Source organism: Ruditapes philippinarum, unplaced genomic scaffold (assembly GCF_026571515.1).
Source record: "Ruditapes philippinarum isolate M1 unplaced genomic scaffold, ASM2657151v2 ctg2444_1_1_1_1, whole genome shotgun sequence".
In the NCBI taxonomy this organism is placed as follows: Eukaryota; Metazoa; Mollusca; class Bivalvia; order Venerida; family Veneridae; genus Ruditapes; species Ruditapes philippinarum.
Window position 1 is genome coordinate 125134 of NW_026860393.1, and position 26029 is coordinate 151162.

The following is a 26029-nucleotide window of genomic DNA, read 5'->3' on the forward strand; positions in this document are numbered from 1 at the left end:
TTTCATAATTTAAACGGAAATAGTCTGGTAGATTATTTTATCATTAATTTTAAATATTTCCCACAAATATCAGATTTTGAAATTCTACATGCAAATGAATTTTCGGATCATTCACCTATCAAAATTATTTTAAAAGGCAATTGTTTACATAACAACCACAAGTCACGTGATGTTTCGGAAAATTCCCATGTATTTATTGCGTGGGAGGACGATAAGCGTGAATCATTCATAAATTTACTACGCTCGCATAGTAGAGAATTTACTACACTATGTGAAAATGTATTGAATACAGGTATTGATGACTCGGTGAATTTTTTCACTGAAATAATAAAAGAATGTGCCATAAACGTATTGGGGAAACAAAAAACATATTATAATAATGATAATGATTATAAGAGTAATTATAATAGGCACAAACAAGCAAAATGGTTTAATGATGAATGTCGTAATACAAGAAAAGAATTTTCTAAAGCGCGAAACAATTTCCTCCGGCGCAGAAATGATGCGCAATCACGCCGGAACTATGTTGAGGCAAAATCAAAATATAATAAAACAAAACGCAAACACAAAAGGCTATACGCTATAAGAGAGGGCCGAAAGATAGCAAATATGGCTAAATCAGAACCAAAACAATTTTGGAAAGTGATTAAAAAACAATATAATAAAAATAATCAAGTATCAAATAATCTTACTGCAAACGACTTGCATGAACATTTTAGTACTCTTTTTGGTTCACCGAACAGAGAACAAAACTTTAATATACCCGATCAACATGATGATTTTCTCGATAATGATATCACAGAAATAGAGATTAGAAATGCTGTATTTTCACAAAACAATGGGAAAAGCCCCGGTAATGATATGCTCATTGCAGAAATTTTTAAATATTCATATGATTTAATATCACCTTATTTACTAAAATTATTTAATAGAATGCTTAATAATGCGGAATATCCAAGATGTTGGGGTGAAAGTATAATATCACCTATATTTAAAGGGGGAGATTTAAATGACCCTAAAAACTTTAGAGGTATAACGTTAAGCAATGTTATGAGTAAGATATACTCACAGATTTTATTAAATAGATTAACCAAGTGGGCAGAAATAAACGAAAAAATAAACGAATATTTATATTATATTCTATTATTGCGAAAACACTTAGTAAAAATAAGAAGCTATTTTGCATATTTGTAGATTATGAAAAGGCGTATGATAAAATTGACAGAATTAAACTTTGGCAAAAATTGATTGAAGAAAAAGTAAGTTCAAAATTAGTATTATCATTAAAGGCAATGTATTCCTCGGTAAAATGATGCGTACGATATAAAAATGAAACATCCGGGTGGTTTGATTCGGGCGTAGGTCTAAAACAAGGCTGTCCGAGCTCCAGCTTATTGTTCTTATTCTTCGTCAATGACGTCACAACAAATATAAATACAAACATAAATGGTATATTTACAATAGAAGATGTCAAACTTTTTTTACTCATGTTCGCGGACGACGCAGTACTGTTCGCACAAGATCCCGCAACACTGCAAAGTATGCTCAATGATTTACAAAATTACTGTAACACATGGGGATTAACGATTAGCTCCAAAAAAACAAAAGCAATGATTTTCGAAAAGGGCCGCAATACTAGTTATAAATTCTATCTTAATAACACTGAAATTGAAATCGTTACATCATTTAAATACCTAGGAACACATCTGTTTAAAAATAACAACTGGAACAGAACTCAAAAACGATTAGCACAACATGCAGCTTACTCTATGCATAATTTATTCATTGTTATTAATCAAATAGATTTACCCATTAAAGATAAATGCAAATTATTCGATAGCTTGGTAGCGCCAGTGTTAAATTATTCTGCAGAAGTATGGGGCTTTCATGACGGTCAAAATATTGAGAAAATTCATACTAAATTTTGTAGAAAAATATTAGGAGTAAAACAATCTACTAACTTAGACTGTCTATACGGAGAATTGGGTAGATTACCGATGAAAGTTATTCGAAAGTCAATTATTCTTAAATTTTGGGTAAAAATTCTAAAATCACCCGATAACCATATCATAAAGTTAATATACAATATGCTCCGAAATGATACTGAAAATAATTTATCCTATAATGGAAATAATTGGGCATTCAACATTAGAGAAATGTTAAACCAGTTAGGCATGACTGATTTGTGGCTTAACCAAAATACTGACATAATAAATTTGACACAAATTAAACAGCGTATACACGATAATTTTACACAGTCGTGGTATTCACGCATTAATAACACACCAAAACTGTGCTCATACTCTCTATTTAAACATGATTTCGTGTGTGAAAAATATTTAAATGAAATTTCAGAAGCTAAATTTAGAATAACCTTATGCAGACTAAGAACCTCGTCACATGATTTAAAAATAGAAACTGGTCGGTACATAAATACACCTAGACAAGATAGAATTTGTACAAATTGTAATATGCGAATGGTCGAAAATGAATATCATTTTCTTTTGGTTTGTCCCAAACACACAGAAATTAGGAATAAATATTTAAAACATTATTACTGTAGATGGCCTTCATTAAGAAAATTTGAAAATTTATAATTAACAAAGTCATCTAAAGAATTAATTGGTTTAGGCAAATATGTTTATTTTGCATCGTGTAATAGACAGAGAAATTAAATTCTTTTTTATACTTCCCGTGCTAACTTTTATGTACTTTTTATATTTGAACTTGTATCACTGTTAACATTATATATACTTTATGGCTATAATGTTGTTATAACATTTATGCAAATAAAATGTTGTTGTTGTTGTTGTTGTATAAATATTATTTTTAATTAAACAGAACCAAATTTTACTAATTTCTGCAAAAAGCAACAAAAGTCCATACGTCTGAAACAATAATCATTTTCTAAATGTTCTTTTGAAAAGATTAATTTTGAGGAACAAAGTCAAGATAGATTTAATATTTAAAATTGAGCAATATGGCATTTATTTGTTTAACCCATTACTTCATATACACGCCTTTTAACGCCTTTTTCACCCCCCCCCCTTTTTGTTGTCTCAAATGATGAAAAAATGCCTTATTTAGGCCCCAAACACTTGTTTTTGTTTGAGAAATGTTGTTAAAAAAAGTGACCTCTTTTTCGGCGCGGCCCCCCAACCAAAAGATACATCAGGGGGTTGCCAGAAGGGAGATGTGCCCCCTTCTGTTTGGGGGGTTTGAAGGGGGGCGGAGTCCCCCTCATCGCCAAGAAAAATTTTGGACTTGGGAGAGGCTGTAAATGACCCCAGATTGATCATAAGGTAACGTGTAACCAACGCTGAAAAGCATTTGACTCTATCTCAATCCATTGAGAAAGTGCAGCACTTTGAAATCAATTTTGATGGAAAAAATCAACGCAAAATAGTGATTTTTGGCAATTTTGAGATGTCCCCTCGTTGCCATGGTAACAGAAAATTTAAGCCTGAGCATGTTGTTGCAAGTGCAATGGTCCAGTCAACATTTGTGCCAAGTTTGATTAGTGTTGAAGCAGTTTTTATAGTATTATAGCAATTTGAACTTGTAACGGGAGACTTTTCAATGAAAATAGCCATTTTTCACAAAATGCTCATGAAGTAATGGGTTAATGAAAAAAATAAAAAAATCTACAAAACAACAATTTTTCTTCAAATTTATATGACAGGCCATGTTTAAACATGAAAAAACGCGATTTAGGGTAATTTCAAGTATTTTCATCATTTTCAGTTAACCCATTACTTCATATACACGCCTTTTAACGCCTTTTTCACCCCCCCCTTTTTGTTGTCTCAAATGATGAAAAAATGCCTTATTTAGGCCCCAAACACTTGTTTTTGTTTGAGAAATGTTGTTAAAAAAAGTGACCTCTTTTTCGGCGCGGCCCCCCAACCAAAAGATACATCAGGGGGTTGCCAGAAGGGGGATGTGCCCCCTTCTGTTTGGGGGGTTTGAAGGGGGGCGGAGTCCCCCTCATCGCCAAGAAAAATTTTGGACTTGGGAGAGGCTGTAAATGACCCCAGATTGATCATAAGGTAACGTGTAACCAACGCTGAAAAGCATTTGACTCTATCTCAATCCATTGAGAAAGTGCAGCACTTTGAAATCAATTTTGATGGAAAAAAATCAACGCAAAATAGTGATTTTTGGCAATTTTGAGATGTCCCCTCGTTGCCATGGTAACAGAAAATTTAAGCCTGAGCATGTTGTTGCAAGTGCAATGGTCCAGTCAACATTTGTGCCAAGTTTGATTAGTGTTGAAGCAGTTTTTATAGTATTATAGCAATTTGAACTTGTAACGGGAGACTTTTCAATGAAAACAGCCATTTTTCACGAAATGCTCATGAAGTAATGGGTTAATGAAAAAAATAAAAAAATCTACAAAACAACAATTTTTCTTCAAATTTATATGACAGGCCATGTTTAAACATGAAAAAACGCGATTTAGGGTAATTTCAAGTATTTTCATCATTTTCAGTTAACCCATTACTTCATATACACGCCTTTTAACGCCTTTTTCACCCCCCCCCTTTTTGTTGTCTCAAATGATGAAAAAATGCCTTATTTAGGCCCCAAACACTTGTTTTTGTTTGAGAAATGTTGTTAAAAAAAGTGACCTCTTTTTCGGCGCGGCCCCCAACCAAAAGATACATCAGGGGGTTGCCAGAAGGGGGATGTGCCCCCTTCTGTTTGGGGGGTTTGAAGGGGGGCGGAGTCCCCCTCATCGCCAAGAAAAATTTTGGACTTGTGAGAGGCTGTAAATGACCCCAGATTGATCATAAGGTAACGTGTAACCAACGCTGAAAAGCATTTGACTCTATCTCAATCCATTGAGAAAGTGCAGCACTTTGAAATCAATTTTGATGGAAAAAATCAACGCAAAATAGTGATTTTTGGCAATTTTGAGATGTCCCCTCGTTGCCATGGTAACAGAAAATTTAAGCCTGAGCATGTTGTTGCAAGTGCAATGGTCCAGTCAACATTTGTGCCAAGTTTGATTAGTGTTGAAGCAGTTTTTATAGTATTATAGCAATTTGAACTTGTAACGGGAGACTTTTCAATGAAAACAGCCATTTTTCACAAAATGCTCATGAAGTAATGGGTTAAATGAAGCGTGAAAATACTTGAATACTTATCGCGATTTAAATGTCAAATTGACCGACCTATGATCTACGTCTTGGCTATTAAAGATCCTGTATGTTGTAATTAAATATATAACAACACTTAGTTAAAATTTTATATATGTATATAATTATTCTTCTTAAACAATTTCCAAGCATCCAAAAATATGTTAAATATGAACTGGAAATGTTTACACGCATTAAAGGTAATCATTAAAATAGATGCATTCATTTCTAATTGGACTTTATAGAAAATAAATTCTAATTACCTCCCTTTATTTACACGAAACTGTTAATTTGTTAATATCTTTACAAATCATGCTTTTTGAGACTTACAATTTTGATAAAATCTTCATTTGAGCATCGAATTTATGATATAAAACCATACAATATTTAAGTCTGATTTCGATTAAATATGTTGTTGTTTTCCTTGTGTCATACAGCAGACGATACCTAAATGTTACAGCAAATAACAATTGTTTTGTACCATTCGTTCATTGTTGGTTTCCTTCTTGTTTCAAAGCGTAAAGTACCGTGAACTAAGAGGAGCACATGATCTAATTACAATTTACTCATTGACAAGATTTTTTATGAATTTGAATGGTTTTCCTTTTATTGTTATCCGTTCAAGATGCTTACACCGCAGACAGAATGAGCGTCAAAAGAGGCTCTTTTAAAAAGACTTGGGGAACGCCAGACAATAATTTTATGACATAATGTAAATAACTAATAAAAGTTATTTAGAATATTAAATAAATTTTAGAACGCAATTAAAGCCACTGAAGAAAGCAGAGAGACCGGAAGTTACGGTGACCAAATATTTTCATATGTTTTTTTTTATTAAATCTGGGACATACGTATATCCCAGATTAAAACATCAAACTTTTTCTTTCTTTCATAATGCAACATGCACTCTATGTAATCAAATGAATTATGTCTTACAAAACTCTAGAACTAGTATAAACATACATTATAAAATATTCTCCTGTAAAAAGCCATGTCCTGATCATAGTAAATATCTATTGTAAGATGTATGCGGGAAGTGCCTTTATTGTGCTATCAGCGCTTGATTATATAAAGACTGATAATGATTGATGATAATAATAATAAAAAAGATTAAAAGCCGTACTGAAGAACTTGTCAATTCTCTCAGCTCCAGATTTTGATAAATGTTTCAAATTACCTGTGGATGCTAGTGATATTGGTGCTGGTGTGTGTTAATGCAAGAAGACAACAAAAGTGTTGATCATTCAGTTTGTTTCTTTTCTAAGAAGTTTAACAAACATCAGAAAAATTACTCTATAATAAAGAAGGAGTGTAGTGTTAAGCTTTATTCTTGCGATTCAACTTTTTGTTAATTATCTTTTTCGAAGAAACCAATTGTTGTTTTCAGTGACCAAAATAACCTCAAAATATGCATAAACTAAAAAATAAGAATCAGAGATTAATAAGGTGGAGTTTAATGTTACAAGAGTATGATCTTGACATAAGACATGTTAGGGGAAAGATTACATTATTTCTGATGCTTTATCCGTATATAAATATACTATGTTAATTGCCTAATGCTTTTTTAAAAGATTTATTTCATTAATTTTTTTCTTTAGGAGGGAAGGTGTTAAGTATATAGTCTTTATTATAAATGTTTTTATGCCCCCAAAGGGTGGCATATAAAATCGAACCGTCCGTCTGTCAGTCCGTCTGTCCGTCCGCACTCACAGGAGAGTAATTATGTGGCTAGAGGGACAATAGGTAACTGTTCTTTCTCTTTGATGTCATTCATTCCGTAATGCTTTTATGTGGCTATTTTCTTTTGTGTGGCTAAAAAGAACAATAGAGAGAACAATAGAGTAGCCACATTATTACTCTCCTGTTAGAACTTCCGTCCGTCCTTCCCGCTTTATATATATAGACAGTGGTGGTCGTGTCCGCTCTGAAACTTCAGTATGCATGAAAGGATTTTAAATTTTCTTTCATATATGAAATAACCATAGATATATGGTGTGTCGCAAACAAGACTCTGGTTTCTACCACTAAGGTCAAGGTCACTGTGGGGGTTCAAACTTTGTCATTTTTATGTTATATAAATACAATGTATAGATGGTGGTAGTCGTGTCTGCTCTTAAACTTCAGTATGCATAGAAGAAATGTTACTTTTCTTTCACATTTGAAATAACCATAGATGTATGGAACATAAATGGAACATTTATCTGGAACCCGTCAAGTCAAAAAACTTCAATGGAGTCCCTTTAAATTAATACAAAATCATAAAAACTGCTCGAAACAATTGATTGTTTAAACAAAAGACTGTTTTCCAATCATTTTCCAAAAATAAGTTAAAAACTACTTTCGGTTTGCTAAATCACTTATAGTTATCTTTTAAATTAGAGAAACTTTACAGGAAAATGAAATAGTATAAACTACATAATTGGCATCTTAAAGTTAATATATATAATAAAATTATCATGTTATAGATCCCTATATGTAATATTTAACGTACTTTCGATTTGACTTCCACGTATATCTTAGGCTGACTATAAATAGCTGCGTATTCATTAAGTGAACAGGCGTCAAGCTAAAAGGAGGCGGGACCGCGCATTGTTATTGTAAGTTAAGTTATTAATATTATTTTACATGTGATATATTTATAGAATATTTCTTGTAAATGAATTTTGCAAACAGGGTTTCAATTAAAAAAATATATATCGAGTACATTACAAGTACACTGAGCAAAATGAAAACATTACTCGCCTGCTATTAAATTATTGGTTAAAAGTTTACACAGTAATCATGCACAGGAACTTGAAAGTGTATCAAATAACCGATATTAACGATAATATCCTATATAATATAAATAAACACGTGACACTTTATTTATAGTATGCATGTATAGGAGTATTTTTTTTTTGATATTATCATTAGACCCTGTGACTCATGGTTAACTTACACGTGCACAGGTGTTTTTATAGATAAAAAATACGAGTGTAGGACAAAAGAGCCCTCTCGTCAGGCGTTGCAAGAGCCCTCTCACAGCAAATATGTATGTTGAAAAACCTTGTTTTTTTCTTTTCACTTTTCAACGCACTCAATGCACCCGGGCAAATGTCCATGTACCGAATTTACACTGAATATACATTCTGTTTCCTATCTTCAACTCCATCTTCTGTTTTAAATGTACATGTAGCTTAATTATTTACTGTTTTATTTATCATGTTCATTTGGTTTAAACTAATCCCCCCCAGTTTCAAATGATGCAATTTTCAGAAAATGTCCTATTATGAGGATGGTATGACTTTATACATAGTACTTAGATGAGAATTAATTTGGCCATGATGAACTTAAAATTTTTGAAAAATGAAAACTTACTGAGATGTTGGGTAGAAAATGTCAGTTACATTGTATAATAATGAAAATAGTGACATGTTATCATATTGCATAACTTTGTTGCCATATGTAATACAATCTTTAATCACTGTGCATTAACATGTCTACTTCCTGTTATACAAAAAATACAAGTTATTTGAATATATTACGATCCTAATGAGGAAAAAAAGTTACAGTGATTGCAGTGATTGGAAGTACATGTAGAGATCTAGTTAAAGCTGCACGGCTCCAGATGACCAAAAATATTTCGATAAAATCAAACCTGAAAATAATGAACTAAGATTTTAGGAAAAGTATAAATATTCAAAATGCTTGTAATAATTTACATATTTTGTGTGATTAATGACCGATTTTTCAGTATTTATAACTATATTTTTTCTGCGTTACTAACGCAGTTAAGGCTATTTTGCATATTTTGACCATCTAATGGTAATTTATGCGGGTTGTGCCATTGATTATGTGTTATTTGCATTCTTTTGGTAACTTCACATCATTGTACTGTTAAATCAATTTTCAAATTTTCATGAAAATTAGCATGAATCTGGAGGCGTGCTGCTTTAAAGTGCTTGTATTTAAATTTTAAGACAGGGTACCAAATGAATGGTATAGGTTTGCAAGACAGTGTACATACCATGATTTCATTTATATAATAATAGTGTGAGGACATTATAGTATCTTATAAAGTTTGTAAATTTTGAATTAATTTAGTAACATAATATATAAAAGCCAGATATATTTTAGTTAACATTAGAAAAATCTCATTTTTCAGATTATTCAGTCAAACAAAGAGATTAAATTACTGAAGGAGAACGACACATTCAACTAGATATCATGGGTATGTAAAGGTTTTTGTTTTTTTATTGTTTTGTACTGACATGTATACATAAAATATACTGGTTACCTTGTCTTATCAAAACTATTAAGTTACAGGTAGACAAATGCAATAGTTATATATTATACACCGAAGATTTCCTGCTCATGATTCTTTCTTTCATTTATATTAATTCATAGGCGGTGACATTTTAGTGGACTTATATAAAATAACTAAATATTTGAAAATAAAAAATATGTTTGCCACAAGATATGTATGATAATAAAAAAAATGTGACTGAGGAAAAAGAAGCTATAAAGCTCGCCGCTATGGTAAATAAAACTTTAAAAAAGTGATAATGTCACAATAAAGTAAAAAATAACTTCAATATATAAAGTCAATCAGAACAAAGAAACGCTACGGCAATTGTGGCATGCTGGTTAATTCTGGACCGACAATCCAAAGACTCGTGCCCATGGTTCTACGTGCCAATTTTGCGTGTGATTTTTTAGTATCTCTCTCTCTCTCTCTCGTTCCCATGGTTCGAGTCCCGGCTGCGGCGTGCCGATTGTTCGTGCGATTTTTGTACATTTATATATGTATATATACATACACAATATATACATACACAATATAGTCCTTTTAAAGAGTCTAAGTGTATTCTTTATTGTGAATGTTAAATATAAAACTTTTTTATTAAGATATTTAGACCTTGTGATTCAGAAAATTTATGGACATATCTACAATAGCATATGGTGGCTTAGTTGAGAGATTAATGTGTCAGGCTTATTATCAAACAATTGCCGCATGGCCATGTGGCTACAAAACCAATCAGAGGCAAACAGAAATAAAATAAAATAGCTGGAAAAGGTCCAGAAAATATTGTTCAGTACTGGTTGGTTCATGAGGAACATATCATTTTTAGAATGTGTTGTGTAATTATTAGTTCATTATAAGCTTCCTTCACAATTAAACTGCAATAAATTCTGTAAAGTAACAGTACCCTAATCTAAATGTTGCTGTCACCTTTTCTTCATGATATAATAACAATGAATAATATAATTTTCAATTTCAGTGTAAGTTTAGTCAGGCCCAAAGTTCCAAAGGAATGCTTACATAATTTTAACATGCACTTATAGATTTTACAGACGCTGTTCTGTTGAATATGACCTTGTTAACAACATTGATATAGTCCCCTTTAAATACATGTGTTAAAATAATTCACAGTGAGGTGCAAAGAAGGTGGGGGGGGGGGGGGCAGGGGGACATCACTTAAGTCTATCTCGGCTCAGGCAGAGCCCTTAAAATACAATACATGTAGTGTCTTGTTTACAGTGCAATTTGTTTATTTAGTTAATTTGATAAATATATTATTCTAAAATGAAATTTAAAATGCTTCAATAAGAGGAGACAAATGAGGGGAGACAGGGTAAGGAAATGTAGTGAGTCAAGTCAAGATTGTTTTTGAAGCTAAAATATTATGTTGCACATGATTGTAAATATATTTATATAAGGTTATATCTGAGCAGGTAATTGGATCCATAATTGATTGAACTATCTATTGCAATGTAAAATTAAATACAAATTTATTTTTATTTACATAATCTGTTTTGGTGTATTCACACATGTATTGATTTCTTAAAACTGCAGAAATTTATTGAACAACTATAGACCCGTGAGGTACATGTATGTATACCTTGAAATCAATATACCCATACTGTATAACATATGATCGTGGTTTTCGAAAAATTGAAGTGACAGTTTGCCAAAAAATATTGCTCTATATAGATTAAAGAAAGATAAAAATGTAAATTGTTAATAATAAATGGGACTAGGTTTATGGTTATGTACAATAGCATTCTTTTTCATTGTTCAGCATATTGTATAACAATTTCAGTAAAATTGATATAACGCCTGCAATAAACTTCAACAAAGTTATAGACCAGTGTAGAAAATTTATTTATTTGATCATGAACACCTTTCAATGCCTGAAATGAAAATTATGATTAAGACTTAAAGCATATTGGGTTTGTGAGTTTGATTACTGAACTCTGCAAGTTTTTTCCAGTGACTCAATGAAGTAAAGATTTGTACTATTTTGAATTGTTGGTCACTAGAAGTTGAAGCTTGGTGGAGAAGTTGTAAATTACTTTTATTAATTTATAGATCATTATTTGTAGTGCTGAAGTTCAACTAGTATGAGCAGAAATGTGTATTTTTCGTGTGCACTATCATGTAGTTATGTATCCTCATAAACTCTCATGAAGGTTACGTCTCAATTCCCTCCAGTTAAATGTCACTTTCTTCAAGTGTCTCAAGATGAAGTGTGCAAATGGTATGTATAATTGATAAATGATTATAAATTTGTTGAATCATTTGTTAAAACAGTTCCATGAATAAATGTATTTTTGTCAGTCTATACTTAACTATATTTTAAGTCCAATTTGTATGAATATTTCAGCATCTGCAAGTGGTGGCAGCTCCAAGAAGAAAAAGAGCATCCGATATTCGGAGATGAAACAGCCACCATTGATCAAACAGTTGAAAGGAATTTTATCTGAATACCCGGATGGTGGTCAAATACTGAAGGTATATTAAATGTATTTAATCATTATTATATTCATATAGCCAAAACTTTGATACCAAACTTAAACCACATATAATTATAATATCCACTGCACCTGTAGATGTAGATGTCTATCTATGAACACTTTTCATATGGGTAACTGTTTTACTAATTGTGTCGCCTTGGAAAAGGCGACATATAGGGGTTATTTTTGTCGGCGCTGTCGGCGTAGGTGTCGACATAGTTGTCGGCGTCGTTGTCGGCGTCCCCTTTAGCTGGAGCATAAGTCAGTCATTATAAGTTGGATTGACTTCCAACTTGGTATGCATGTTTTTTATAATGACCCAAAGTGCAGTGCACAAGAACCGGTACTCCGAACTTCTTAATTTTTGAGTTATTGCCCTTTGTTAATTTTCATACTTTATTTTTGTCTGGGCCATTTCTCCTAAAGAATAAAAGCTATGAACTTGAAACTTCATAGGATGATAGATCTCATTCAGAAGAAGTGCAGTGCACAAGAACCGATACTCTGCTTTTCTTATTTTTTGTTTTTTTGCCCTTTTTAGCTCGACTTTTTTTTTTTGAAAAAAAAAGTAGAGGTATTGTTATAGTCGCGGCGGCGTTGCCGTTGCCGTTGCCGTCCGCAAACTTGTACCTGGATCATAACTTTTTTATTTCTTTGTGTATTGTCTTCATACTTGGCCACAACAACCCTTGGGACAAGACCTTTCAGTAGACCACACTAACCTTGGCCTTCATCCATAAATGACCTTGACCTTCAAGGTTAAAAGTCCAAATTTTGCTTGTTCATGCTGTTATTGGCTGTAACTTTGTTATTTTTGAATGGATTGTCTTCAAACTTGAACATAATAATCTTCAAGGATATCCCTTAAAAATAATCTGACAGACCTTGACCTTCACTCATAAATGACATTGACTCTGAAGGTCAAATTATTGAAATTTTCATGTTTTTGGCTATTATTGGCTGTAACTTTGTTTTTTTTTTGAATGGATTGTCTTCAAACTTGAACATAATAATCTTCAAGGATAACCCTTAAAAATAACCCGACAGATTTTGACCTTCACTCATAAATGACCTTGACTTTGAAGGTCAAATTATTGAAATTTTCATGTTTTTGGCTTTTATTGGCTGTAACTTTGTTATTTTTGAATAGATTGTCTTCAAACTTGAACATAATAATCTTCAAGGATAACCCTTAAAAATAACCCGACAGACCTTGACCTTCACTCATTAATGACCTTGACTTTGTTTTGGCTGTAACTGGCTGCTACTTTGCTATTATTGAAGGGATCAACTTCATATTATAACAGAACATACTTAAAGACAAGACCTTGTTGTTTATCGTGACTTCACCACGCGACTCCACCACTTGACTTCACCACGTGACTCCACCACATGACTTCACTACGTGACTCCACCACGTGACTTCACCACGTGACTCCACTTGACTTCACCACTTGACACCACCACGTGACTTCACCACGTGACTCCACCACATGACTACACCACTTGACTCCACCCGTGACTCTATCACGTGACACCACCACGTGTGACTACCACGTGATACCACCACGTGACTCCATCACGTGACACTACCTCGTGACTACCACGTGACTCCACCACGTGACACCACCACGTGACTTCGAATTGCGTGTCTCTATTTATATATATATATATATAAATTAGAAAATATATATATATAACATATATAGACAAAACTAATGTGACAAGACAGAATGATTAATTTTATAAAAAGGAAACGTTAATATTTTGTTCAAACATTTCTTTGTTTGCTTTTAGAGAAAGTAAAAAGTCGAGCGTTGCCCCCTCCCGGCGGTGGCTCTTGTTTAGTTTTCATACTTTATTTTTGTCCTGGCCATTTCACCAATGTATAAAAGCTATGGACTTGAAACTTCATAGGATGATAGACCTCATTAAGAAAAAGTGCAGTGCACAAGAAATGCACTCTACTTTTCTTATTTTTTGAGTTATTGCCCTTTGTTAATTTTCATACTTTATTTTGTCCAGGCCATTTCTCCTAAAGTATAAAAGCTATGGACATGAAACTTCATAGGATAATAGATCTCATTAAGAAGGAGTGCAGTACATAAATACAGGTACTCTGCATTCCTTATCTTGAGTTATTGCCCTTTGTTAATTTTCATACTTTATTTTTGTTCAGGCCATTTCTCCTAAAGTATAAAAGCTATGGACATGAAACTTCATAGGATGATAGATCTTATTGAAAAGAAGTGCAGTGCACAGAAATTGCAGCTCTGCACTTCTTATTGTTTGGGTTATTGCCCTTTTGTCCTGGCCATTTCTCCTAAACTATATTGTTCACAAGGCGACACATCCGACTCGCGGATTTCTTGTGATGATTTAATATCAACATCTTCTATTATGTGGTTGATAATCACTAAAATGAGTATGTCAATGTCCTTGTTTGAAACACGGATTTATATTACATATGTAATATAAATCGGTGTTTGAAAGTACCTATTATATTTATCTTTGTTCTGCATCTAAAAGCATAATAATGTGCTTATTTGAAATTGATTTGTTACTTTCTGTTATTTTATTCAATAATATGTAATATCAGATAGGTTACATATCAGATAGGTAATATATATATCAGATATGTTACATATATATCAGATAGGTTACATATCAGATAGGTTACATATCAGATAGGTTGCATACATATCAGATAGGTTACATATCAGATAAGTATATCAGACAGGTATATCACATAGGTATATCAGACAGGTTTATCAGATAATGTTGAGGGTATAAAGTTATAATTTATTTTTTCAGGAGTTGATACAAAATGCAGAGGATGCTGGTGCCAGAGAAGTTAGAATTCTTCATGATAAAAGGAGAATAAACCAAAATACCAGCAATCAATGTGAGACAACTCCAATTTCTACGAAATTCTTTAAGGTATGAATTGTGAATTATCTCCCTTCCCTCAAGCATAAAATTGTGCATTTACTGAATCACTATATTTGTATATATTGATTAATATAGGAATTCACATTTAGATTTACTTGTGTAAAACTATAATGCCCAGAGCTTAGATATTGGACATATAGCATTGCTTTCCTGGTGGACCTCTATAAAATAAAACATAATTATGCCCCAGGGAAACCCCTTGTGTCATTTAGTACACAACTTTACATAGTATATTGTATAGTGAATTTCTTAAACTTTTCTCTCCCTTTCATTTAAGCGATAACAGTCAGGGAAGAGTTACTTCCCTTACCGGATTTGACGTAAATGGGGGATAAAACTATGCAGGCCGCATAGAATGTTAGCTTATTGGAAAGTTAAATGCGTAAATACTGACCGTTCAATTATGATTATAACATGTAAAAATTTACGCATGCATACATAAATTCAATATCAAGACAAAAAACAAAGATTGAGATTAATTCTCGCTACGGAGTGAAAAAAGTGAATATATTTATTAGATCTAGATTTTCTCTAATTAATGCCAGGATAAAAAGCTAGTAACTAAATCAAATTTTTATATTTTAAAACACCCATACACACTGACATTGCCTATTATAAATTTAAATAGTCATTTTCTAGTTTTCTGTGTTACTTTCTGTCATTTAGAAAATTCCGGCGTGTTTGTGACAAACATGAAAATAAGATTGCCAATGTCTTTTAATGATTGTTTTTCAAGCTTTAATAGAACAATAACAGAATGCATTCTGTCAATTCTTACTTATTCTTTTTTATTATGCCGTACAAAAAAATATTTCAAAGAACCAGTGAAGGATATAATTTTATAAATATTCCGGAAAGAACGAAAACCATGTGGCAATGACTTTTATAATGTTAGATTCGCACCAGACGATAATAAGATAATTTTGAAATTAAAAACCTATGCTTATCATTATAAGAATAAAGACCTTTTCCCCTGTAACTTATTTCGTAGATAAATAGATTTAAGCGCCACTGGGCTGTAACATATTAATTAACAGGGTGCATACAAGCGGCACTTGGCTGTAATATCATAAATCACCAGGGTGCATTTTTTAGAGTTATAACATTACATCAGATTACGTCACTTTTGCTAGTTGTCAAAATATTTATGGTCCGAATTTTTTTATGGATCATCCTTGGGACTTTATTGGTCATGCCTTACTGATTTGATACTCGATCGGTGATTTTTTTTAAATATTTGATAAGCAGAGTATGAATTACTTTACCAGCTTAAATATATTGGTGTGATGTACGATTTTTGAGAGTGCATTTTTTGCCGACACAAATACATGTAGTATACATTCATGTACATTCAAAAGAATTTTACTTTTTACGCCTTTACATTTTTTTTTTGAAATTACATATATTTATATTGTTCCTTTTCTTGGTCTTAGTTATGCTTAAATCAAAATGATTTTTAATTAACCAGTATCTTGCAATTAATTATTAAGCCGCCGTTTTTTCGAAACAACAGAATCCTTACATTTTTGAAACTCGAAATATCTTTTGGGTATTGTATATTATCAGAGACATATGATACATTTTCTATATCTCTGGTATTAGCAAGTAAGTACGATTTATACGGAAACGTATAGCGACCACCCCTATATGTTAGTTAAAACAGAATTTTTGACAATTTATTTAATACATATTATATATCTAACCAATTTTTACAAACTTACTTGATCTGAAATATGTATCTAGAAATATCTACCGCCTTTGAATGTTAGTAAAACAGAATTTTAGACAATTTATCTAACACATGATATATATTTGACCAATATTTTAATTGTTATTTGATATTGAATATATATTTTTTACTCAATCTGCTGTTAATATTGCTCAATTAAAATTTATGTGAGTTTTTTTCTGTTCATTTATATGTATTAAGTATATATTTTTGAGGTTTTTTATTACATTTACAGTTTATATTTGATAATGAGGACAGAAAAATCCCACGCAATATATAAAGGAAGCAATTAAATCAAGTTATGTTGTAAATCATATATAATACGTATTTTTTCGTAATCTATCGTACGTTTTTTATCTTATAATGCAAGATAAACTACTTTTAACTTTCTGACAAAATGAAAAACTAATACACTTACATCTTTTTAAATATGTATTTCTTTCCTCAAATCATATTGACATATAACAAACATATTATAAAACTATAAAAAATGTCATTTGATATATATCATATAGGGGTGGTCGCTATACGTTTCCGTAGATTTAACTGCCTGGTAAACTTTTCATTATTAAGAATCTAACGAAAATGGTAATCATGATCACCCAAAATATGGTCTACTATTAAACTTAATATAGTCAACATTTTTATTCATTTCACCATCCTTTTTATGAAATATCTTATTCAATTACACAAAATTTTGGCAATTTCAATCTGCCAATTTTACAAAAGAAATGATTAAGATCTTTATAGCCCTCTATTAGTGTACTTAATTGTATCGGCATTGTCCACCGTATCCCCCAATGACGTCATCCAAGGGCGACAACTTGAATACGGTCTTAAATGAAAGGGTCTATAATGCTCAGAGCATAGCTATTTGGCATGTGGTCCTCTTGTGGGATTGGGGTCTTTTAGCTATACCCCTGCATATCAAAGTTGCAAGGGGGTGTATTAGAATCAGCTTGTCCTTCCAGTGGTCTGTCGCTTTTAATGCCCCCCGCCATATAATGGCCGGGGCATATAGTGTTACCCTGTTCCGTCATTCCGTCCTTCCGACATTCTGTCATTCCGTCATCATCAGTTTCCGTTCATTATCTTAGTAACGGTTGCACACATTCAACTCAAATTTGGCATATGGATATGTCATGAGAAAATACAGGTCAAGTTCGAATTTGGTCATGGTTCGATTATTTTTTGCAGAGTTATGCCCCTTTTACTATGAAAATAATATGAAATTTTCAGTTTCCGTTCATTATCTCTCCAACGGTATTACACATTCAACTCAAACTTGACATATGCATATGTCATAAGAGAGAATACAGGTCAAGTTCGAATTTGGTCATGGTTTGATGATTTTTTGCAGAGTTATGCCCCTCTTACTTTGAAAATAATATGAAATTTTCAGTTTCCGTACATTATCTTCCCAACAGTACAACACATTCAACTCAAACTTGACATATGGATATGTCAAAGGAATGCGCAGGTTAAGTTCGAATTTGGTCATGGTTCTTTTACTTTGAAAATAATATGAAATTTTCAGTTTCCGTTCATTATCTCACCAACAGTACAACACATTCAACTCAAATTTGACATATGGATATGTCATGAGAAAATAAAGGTCAAGTTCGAATTTAGTCATGATTCAATGATTTTTGACAGAGTTATGCCCCTTTTACTTTGAAAATAATATGAAATTTTCAGTTTCAGTTCATTATCTCCCCAACGGTACAACACATTCAACTCAAACTTGACATATGGATATGTCATGAGAAAATACAGGTCAAGTTCGAATTTGGTCATGGTTCGATGATTTTTTGCAGAGTTATGCCCCTCTTACTTTGAAAATAATATGAAATTTTCAGTTTCCGTTCATTATCTTCCCAACAGTAGAACACATTCAACTCAAACTTGACATATGGATATGTCAAAGGAATGCGCAGGTTAAGTTCGAATTTGGTCATGGTTCTTTTACTTTGAAAATAATATGAAAATTTCAGTTTCCGTTCATTATCTCCCCAACAGTACAACACATTCAACTCAAATTTGACATATGGATATGTCATGAGAAAATAAAGGTCAAGTTCGAATTTAGTCATGATTCAATAATTTTTGACAGAGTTATGCCCCTTTTACTTTGAAAATAATATGAAATTTTCAGTTTCCGTTCATTATCCCCCCAACGGTACAACACATTCAACTCAAATTTGACATATGGATACGTCAAAGGAATGCGCAGGTCAAGTTTGAATTTTGTCATGGTTCAGTGATTTTTTGCAGAGTTATGCCCCTTTCACTTTGAAAATAATATGAAATTTTCAGTTTCCGTATATTATCTCCTGAATGTTGGAAAAAAATTGAATTTTCAGTTTCAGCACTCATACTTTTGTGGAAATGTATGTAGCAATTTTTTTGCTACAAATATGCAATTTGCAAATTACAAAAGGTTAAGACTGAATTTCATATTTTGTTTAAAGGAAGAGTAACTGATGTTTTTAAACAAAAATGGGAACGTAAGTTATCTACCAGTGAAGTATCGTATGGATATATTAAAAATAGTTTTGAATTTGAATCTTATATAGACATTTTACCTAAAAAGTTTAGAATTGCTACATCCAGACTGCGTTTATCATCACATAAACTGAGAATTGAAACAGGCCGATATGCGCCAAATAGAATAGACTGCAATCAAAGAAAATGCCTACTTTGTAACAAAAACGATATAGAAGATGAATATCATTTTGTAATCATTTGCCCGTTTTACGATGAATTAAGAAAGACTTTTATAAAATCTTATTATTACAGACATCCAAGTGTGTACAAATTTGTAGAATTGATGCAATCTAGGAATTTTAAAATAGTAAAGAATCTCGGTAAATTTTTGTATAAAGCTTTTTCTGTTAGAGCGAGTCAAATTGTTTAGTTTTTCATATCATTTATACCATCTACTAGTAAATGTTATTTGCATATTGAACTTTACTAAATCTAGGTTGTGTATAATTTTTGTATTCATAAACTGAATTGCAACTGTTTTCACATACCCATCCTCCTTCTCCATGTGATAAATATTATTTTTACCGTGGCGTGCGTGTGTGCGTGTGTGTGTGGTGTACTATGGTGCGTGCGTGCGTGTGTGCGTGTGTATGTGTGTGTGTTTACTTTCTCCCACTATGTTATGCACTAATTTCAATGTTTCTATGTATGCCATTGTCATGTGATTGTAAATTTGTATCATATATTATTTGTTATAACGAAAAACTTGTAAAAGTTTAAGTTAATAAAGTATCTATCTATCATCTATCTACTGAATAATTTCAGTGCCTTCAACATTGTATAAAATGGTTTGTGTTAACATTGAAAGGTTTTAAGGGCTTTGAACTTAAAATGAAAAAAAAAAAAAATTGTGCAAACAAATTTGGAGCTAAATATTAAAACATCTGAAATATTGGCTGCATGCGGGGGCATCCGTGGCATGATGACACATTTCTAGTTCCTATTCTGTCCAATAACTTAAAAAATCCTTCAGCGCATAATATTCATTTTTGGTACGGACATTGGTCATGACAAGTAAATGATCCCTGTAGATCACTAGGTCAAAGGTCAAGGTCACAAGGACCTTGACTGAAAAAGCTTTTCCGCCCAATAACTTAATATTTATTTGGCATGGAGGTTGTTCATGACCATTAGGTGACCCATATTGATTCAAAATTACTGGAACATAGGTCAAGGTCACAGGGGCCTTTAGTTCAAAAAGCTTGTCTGATCAATTGCTTTAGAATGCTTTGGTATACAGTCTTCATATTTGGTATTGAGGTCGGTTATGACTAGTAGATGACCCTATAGATTTTGAGGTTACTAAGTCAAAGGTCACAGGGGCCTTGACTATAAAATGCTTGACTGCCCATTTACTAGAGAATCCTTTGACCCACAGTCTTAATATTGGGCATAGAGGTTAGTCATAACCAGTAGATGACCCCTATTGCTTTGAGATCACAGGATCAAAGGTCAAGGCCACAGGGATCTTAACTTCAAATAGCTTGTCAGCCTAATAACTTAAGAATCTTTTGACCTACATTTATCGTATTTGGCATAGAGGTTGGTCATGACCATTTAGTCACCCCTATTGATTTTAAAATTACTAGATCAAAGGTCAAGGTCACAGGGGCATTTAGTTTAAAAAAGCTTTTCAGATCAAGTGCTTTAGAATGCTTTGGTCAACAGTCTATATATTTAGTATTGAGGTCGGTTATGACTAGTAGATGACCCCTTTTGATTTTTAAGTCACTAAGTCAAAGGTCAAGGTCACAAGGGCCTTATCTGCCCAATAACTTAATAATCCTTTGACCCCCAGTCTTCATGTTTGGCATGGATGTTGTTCATGATCATTTGGTGACCCGTATTGAATTTGATGTCACTGGATCAAAGGTCAAGTGCACAGGGCCCTTGAATTCAAAAAGCTTATCCGCCAAATAACTTAAGAATTCTTTGACCCACTGTTTTAAGTCCCCTACCGGTTTACCGGAGGGGACTTTAGGTTGACCCTTCGTCCGTCTGTCCGTCCGTCTACCTGTCAGTCCGTCAGTCCGTCCACAAAACTGGATCCCGCGATAACTTGAAAAGTACTGAAAATATTTTTATGAAACTTGAATATGGATAGATGACAGTATGAAGATTGTACACGTCTTTTTCCTTTCTTCCTATGTTGAAAATTCTGGTTGCTATGGCAACAAATAGGCTGAAAATATGGCAAATTTTACACATAAACTCGATCCAGTGATAACGCAAAAAGTACTAAAAATATTTTTACGAAACTTGAAATATGGGTAGATGGCAGTCAGGTGATTATGCACGTTGTTTCCTTTCTTCCTATGTTGAAAATTCTGGTTGTTATGGCAACAAATAGACTGAAAATATGGCAAATTTTACACATAAATTGAATCCAGTGTTAACGCAAAAAGTAATAGAAGTATTTTTATGAAACTTGTAATATGGGTAAATGGCAGTCTGGAAATTATGCATGTCTTATCTTTTCTTTCTATGTTGAAAATTCTGGTTGCTATGGCAACGCATAGACTGAAAATATGGCAAATTTTACACATAAACTGAATCCAGTGATAACTCAAAAAGTACTGGAAATATTTTTATAAAAACTTGACATATGGGTAGATGGCAGTCTGGAGATTATGCATGTCTTATCTTTTCTTCCTATTTTGAAAAAATATTGGTTGCCTTGGCAACAAATAGGCTTAAAACATGGCAAATATAACAATGTTTCTGATTAGTTAAAAAGAGCTGAAATTTTTTTATGAAATTGCATCTTTAATTCAAGAGTTATCTCCTCTTTAAGAATTTTGCTTTTAAAAATGTTATATTTTGGTAACAGGGATGTTTCAAATATTAACTTTAGAGTGTCCTTCAGTCCGTCTGTCTGTCTGTTCATAAAAACTGTTTCCTGTGATCACTTTTAAAGAACTTTTCCAACAAATTAACTTAAAATAGAGAAAAATTGAAACATTAGTGAATGGCCAATGGCCCTTCAGAATGTTGATGGGGTTCTAACCGGTAGGAGACTTATGGATTGCTTGCAATACTATGATAATTGTTTGTTATATTTGGCATAGAGGTTGATCATGACCATAAGGTGACCCCTTTTGATTTTGAAGTCACTGGGTCAAATGTCACAGGGGTCTGTAGTCTGATCAATTGTTTAAGAATGCTTTGGTCAACAGTCTTCATATTTAGTATTGAGGTTAGTTATGACTAGTAGATGACATCTATTGATTTTTAGGTCAAGGTCACACGGGCTTTTACTACAATAAGCTTGTGTGCTCAAATGCTTAAAAAGCCTGTCCACAGTGTATTGATTTTGACAATTCACATTTGAAGCATATAATAATGTTCTCATATATTCATCATGAAACACCCTAGGCAAAGCTACATGAATAGGGGTTTGGGGTATTCAAGTCATGCAGTGGCAATTTCAGCTTTGAGATCCGTATATCAAAGGTAAAGGTCATTTTGATCTTTGCCACTAAAACATGTAGAATACATAACTTAAGGCATCATACCCTCAGATTTGGCAGGGAGTTTGCCCTTGAGCTCTAATTGATGACTGTTTATTCTGACACAGCGGTATACGGGGGTATTCATGCCATGACAGTGGCAGTTCTCGTTTACATAACACATGTCAGTCTTCTAATGTGAAACTTCAATGCCCTGGACTTTAATATTTGGTTTTGTACCATAGCCCTGTAGACCTTATTAGAAGTTCTATAAATCATAACCCTGGGGATGGCCTGGCCCTTGAGTTTTTTTTAGTTTTAAAATAGAGTTGTGTGTTGAAAATATGTCTTAAAAAGATTCTATTGAAAGACCTATTAAAATAAAGAAAGGGTAAACTTAATTTTAATGCCACCGCAGCATTAGCAAATAATTTGATTCCATGCAGACATCTAGTTGCCATGGCAACCAAAAGGAATTATATAAGAATAATTAAAAAAATCTTCTTATAAGGACACACAAGGCCTAGATATAGATATTTTTTGTAAGGCATTGTCTGGTAGACCTCTACCAAGATTGTTCAAATTATAGCCCAGGGGTCAAAATTGCCTCAACCTGGGGGTCATTGATTTTCACTATGAACATACATGTATAGCAAAATTTTTAAAAATATACTTGTCTGAATGTACAAGGCTTAGAGCATTGATATTTGGAATATGATATCACCTGTAGGTCCTCTTCCAAATTTTGCTTTTTGTGACAAAATAAGTCCTGCCCCGGGGTGGTCATAGGTATAAAGAAAATAAAGAAAAAAACTTAAAACATCATCTCCTCTGAAATGCCAAAGGCTAAAGGTTAGATATTTTGCTTGAAACATTGCATAGTGGAACTCTACCAAGATTATCCTGCCCCTGGGGTCGACGATTTTCATTATATACATAATTATAGTTGAAACTAAAAATGTTTTCTGAATAGGAGAAAGCCACAGCTAAGATAATTGAGATATTTTAATAAAAGTTGTTGTTTATCAAGCGTATGTGGAATTGCTCTGTAAAACATTTAAAATAGATACCTGGTTTCGTGGCATTGTTTCTTGTCTTTCTCTTTAGCTAACCTGTCACAAAGTGACATGGTGAGCTTTTGTGATCGCTTTATGTCCGTCGTCTGTCCGTTGTCTGTCTGTTGTCCATAAACTTTTACTTTAAACGACATCTCCTTATAAACCGCTAAGCCAATTTCATCCAACCGTCACAGGATATTCCTTTGCTGGTCACCTTTAAAAATTGTTCAAAGAATTTAATTCTATGTAGAACTATGGTTGCCATGGCAACCAAACTGAAAAACTTAAATATCTTCTTTAAAAAAAGCCAAAGAGGTAGAGCTTAGATATTTGGCACGAAACATTTTCTAGTGAGCGTCTATCAAGTTTGTTCAAATAAGAGCCCTTGGGTCAAAATTGGCCCCGGGCCCGGGGTCATCGCTTTTCCTTATATGTATATAGTAAAAACTTAAAAAAAATTAAGAAAAAACCCAGAGTTAGAGCTTAAATATTAAGCATGAAACATCTTCTGGTGATTGTCTACACAGTTTGTTCAAATAAAAACCCTGGGATCAAAGGGGGAGGGGAGGGGGTACTGATTTTCCTTATATGTTTAGATTAAAAACTTAAAAAAGTCTTCTTTTTGATAACCCTGCCTTAGAGCTAGAGCTTAGATATTAAGCATGATACATCTTCTAGTGAGTGTCTACCAAATTTGTTCAATAAAAGCCCCAGGGTTAAATCTGTCCCGCCCTGGGGGTCTGATTTTCCTTACATGTCTATAGTAAAAACTTAAAAAATATTCTTTAAAAAAAACCAAAGAGCAAGGACTTAGATATTAAGCACAAAACATCTTTAAATGGGCATCTACAAAGTTTGTTCAAATAAAAGCCCAAGGGTCAAAATTAGCCCCACCCTAGGGGGTCATTGATTTTCATTAAATACATGTATATAGTTAAAAATCAAAAACTCTTCTCGTGAAAATCCAAAGGCGCTAGAGCTTGGATATTTTGCATAAAACATCGTTTAGTGGATGTCTATCAAGTTTGTTCAAATGAAAGCCCTAGGGTCAAAATTGGCCCCGCCCCAGGGGTCATTGATTTTCCTTATATGTACTGTTAATCCTGTTTTTCCGGATGTTTTAATTTTCACAATTATTGGTACACAGATGAAACATCATAAAATATAGGTCCAGTTCAAATTTGGCTTTAGTCAAATTAATTTTTAAATAGATTAGGTTGCGGGTGGGTTATGAATCACCTTCAGTGATAGTTTCAGTTACAGTAAATAACTTTCATTTCATGATTTCCAATGTCAATCATATCATGTAATCATTTATTTCCATTGTAATGAGCTTCACATGAACTTCTATATATTTTTTACTTTATAGGGTCCAGCACTTTGTGTGTACAATGATGCAGTGTTCTCGAAGACAGACTGGGAAGGTATACGAATGATATACAGTAGTAACAAAGAAGAAGACCCAATGAAAGTGGGACGATTTGGTCTGGGATTCAAATCTGTCTTTCACATAACAGGTAAAACTTACTAATGTTTCCTGTATAATATAGCATTATACTTATTGAAATTTGCTTGAATTGTCGTAAATTTGTTGTTATTTACAGATTTGATTCATACTTGTACAAAAGAATACATATGACCATACCGACATATTGAACTTTTTTGATATGACTTTGACCTTATTTGATCTAGACTGCCGAGGTCAAATTTATTGAACTTTGCTTATTATTTACATAGCTTTCTCATTAATTTATTGATTGATTCATTTGTAGACAAAAGATCACTTATGTCAAAACTTACATGACCATTAATTAAAATGTGACCTTGACCTTTGAATGACGACCATCAAGGTCAGACTGAAATTTGAATTTATTTGTTATGCTACAGTTAAGAACTGTTAAGTGGGGAAGATGTGCAAGTGGCTGAAAAGATCAGTCAGTAGAGCAGCAGAATTCTGTTCTGAGGGTCCTGGATTCGAGTCTCAGTCAGGCTACCAATTTTTCTCAACCTGTGATATTTGGCTCCTAACATGTGGCTGTGATTGCATGTAGTTCAGAGTTTAATTCACATTGTTCTGTAAAGCTGAGAAATTTGAGAAACGAATTTCAAATCATTGCCGGAAGAATGTCAGGGTTTAGACCTGTTCACTTTTTATGTAGTTCAAACATCTTGATATAAATTTTAAATTTTTACATTTATGTTAAAAAAGGTGTCTGCCAGGTCTCAACAATTTTGTTCATCCTAGATGGTTTTAAATTTTTTTATATATAAATGTGTTTGGCATTATATAAATGATAACTTATCACCAGCATAAATCAGGTCCCTACATCAAAGGTCAAGGTCACACTTGTTTTCAAAAGTCATATAGTCGCCGGG

General features: G+C 32.9%; 1 pseudogene; it reads left to right on the plus strand.

Annotated features, from left to right (window-relative positions):
* Positions 1 to 7682: 7682 nt before the first annotated feature.
* The window catches only part of LOC132759905 (sacsin-like), a 54446-nt pseudogene continuing 36099 nt past the window's right edge, over positions 7683 to 26029 (plus strand).